Source organism: Nicotiana tabacum, chromosome 6 (assembly GCF_000715075.1).
Source record: "Nicotiana tabacum cultivar K326 chromosome 6, ASM71507v2, whole genome shotgun sequence".
NCBI classification, from domain to species: domain Eukaryota; kingdom Viridiplantae; phylum Streptophyta; class Magnoliopsida; order Solanales; family Solanaceae; genus Nicotiana; species Nicotiana tabacum.
Genome location: NC_134085.1, coordinates 18,214,516 through 18,216,859, shown reverse-complemented (window position 1 = coordinate 18,216,859; position 2,344 = coordinate 18,214,516). Strand labels below are relative to the sequence as shown.

Below are 2,344 nucleotides of genomic sequence, written 5' to 3'. Positions count from 1 at the left end.
GGCAAATTCACTTGGTCACTGCATAGATTTCTGCACGTTGAATGTTATTTCTTCATCAGTTAGTCTCATTTTGAGCTCTCCAGTTTCAATTTCAATTAAAGCTCTCCCAGTGGCCAATAATGGTCTTCCCAAAATTATGGGAATCTCCTCGTCAACCCGACAGTCCAGAATGACAAAATCTGCTGGGAACACAAACTTCCCAACTTGTACTAATACATCATCAAGGATACCAGAGGGTCTCTTCACTGTCCGGTCAGCCAGCTTAAGTAACATGGACGTGGGTCTAGCTCTTCCAATGCCTAACTGTTTGTAGATAGCCAGGGGCATCAAGTTTATGCTTTCCCCCAAATCACAAAGTTCCTCAGCAAACGCATAGTTGCCTATCATGCATGGGATTATGAAACTTCTTGGGGTTAGATAGCTTCTCAGCTATGGGTCTCGTCACAACAGCACTACATGTCTGAGTCAGTGTAACTATGGCCAAGTCTTGAAAGTTGAACTTACGAGACATCAAGTCCTTAATTATTTTTGCATAACCGGTCATTTCCTTTAAGGCGTCAATCAATGGAATGTTCACCTGAATTTGCTTCAACATCTCCAAAAATTTCTTATACCGCTCATCTTTCTGATACTTGTCCAATTTCTATGGGAATGGTGCTGGAGGTCGCTTCTTCCCTATGATTTGAGTTTTATCTTTCTCAGGAACTGCTTCTACTTTCGTTTCTTATTCTACCTCAGTCTCTTTCGCAACCTCTTTTTCTTTGCTGGTGTTCTCTTGTGCCTGTTGTACCGTCACCTCAGTTAACCCTGTTGAATCATCTATCTCAATGGGTACTAGCACCAGTGTTTCAGTAAGTCATCTTTCACGAGCAATTTCTTGCTCCAGATCTAGGTCTCTACCATTTCGTAGGCTTACTGCCATAAGCTATTTCAGGCCCTACTTTTTTAGATTGATTTGTGTGTCTGCAGGTAACGTCCCTTATGGACAATTATTTAGAGCCATCGAAATCTGTCCTAATTAAATCTCAACACCCTTTATCGATGATTCATGTGAGTCTACTCTCTCAGTTATTTTTCCAGTGGACCCAATCAGTTGTTGCAGCATTCCCTTAAGTTCAGCAAACCCATCATCTTGTCTCATAACCTATTGTTGTTGAGGTTACTAATAAGCCTGCTACTGATTTTGCTGGTTGTAACCCTGTTGCCTTTGGTAGGGCACCACTTGACACTGTGGTCGCATAGCTCCAGTATTGTTGTTGTTATTGTACTGTTGCTATGTTGGTCTGTATTGTTGATTCTTCTGACCCCAATTCTGATCACCTTGCCTCTGTCCCCCAAAGTTGGCCACATAGTTCATATTTTCCTGATATTGTTGGTTGTCACCTTTCGCACTCCACGAGCAAACATATGGTTGGTTAATGCATGGTGTAGATAAGCCCCCATTAGTTACATCAACTATGTGTACCTGCTGCTTCTGACATGATTCATCTATCTTTTTGGTGAGGATACTCATTTGCGTCATTAGAGTGGCCATATTTTCAGCTATGGAGTTGTTTAGGTCCAAAGCCACTGAATGAACTATAGGAGTGATTGTAGAGTCTCTTGTCATCCATCCTGAGTTTTGGGCCATCTTATCAAGTAGGATTTTGCTTTCTCTGAATATTTTGCTCAAAAATGATCTACCTGCTGAAGCATCAACATTGGCCTTTAAGCTATCTACCAATCCCATGTAAAACCGCTGGCCCAGCATCTACTCTAGAATGCCATGATGTGGACACTTAACCAGCATACCTTGAACCTCTCCCACGTTTCTTGTAATGTTTCTGTTGGTTTCTGCCTGAAGCTCAATATCTCATCAATTTATTTAGCAGTCTTATTGGGTGGGTAGAACTCGTTCACAAATTTCTTGACTAATTCCTCCCAAGTAGTGATGGAGTTCATAGGGAGTGAATTAAGCCAAGTCTGAGCCTCTCCCATCACTGAGAATTGAAACAACAGTAGCTTTATTGCTTCCAGTGTCACATTAGGTTGCCTTTGCATGACACATATCGAAAGGAAATTTTTCAGATGCTGCTGAGGATCTTCAATGTATGACCCTGAGAACAGTCCCTTGTTCTGCAACAAATGTAGCATCTTGTTTGTGATTTGAAATGATTCTGCTTGTATATAAGGGACTGTAATTGCAGTTGCCAGGTTGTCGGCAGTGGGTTGTGTCCAATCATACAATGTTTCTTTTGGCATAAGAGGCACCACACCCTGATTGTTCGAGTCATTCACATTGTTTTTGTTATTTACTTCGTCTTCCATGTCTTGTTTGATTTGTTCTGTTGAGTTCTGTTGCTAT

At 41.4% G+C, this 2,344-nt stretch overlaps 1 non-coding gene across 1 annotated transcript; it reads left to right on the top strand.

Moving 5' to 3' along the window:
• The first annotated feature begins 1,760 nt into the window (after positions 1–1,760).
• LOC142182381 (small nucleolar RNA R71) lies at positions 1,761–1,866 on the top strand. The gene has a single exon (XR_012711216.1). It is a non-coding gene; the product is annotated as a small nucleolar RNA R71 (small nucleolar RNA).
• Positions 1,867–2,344: the final 478 nt, after the last annotated feature.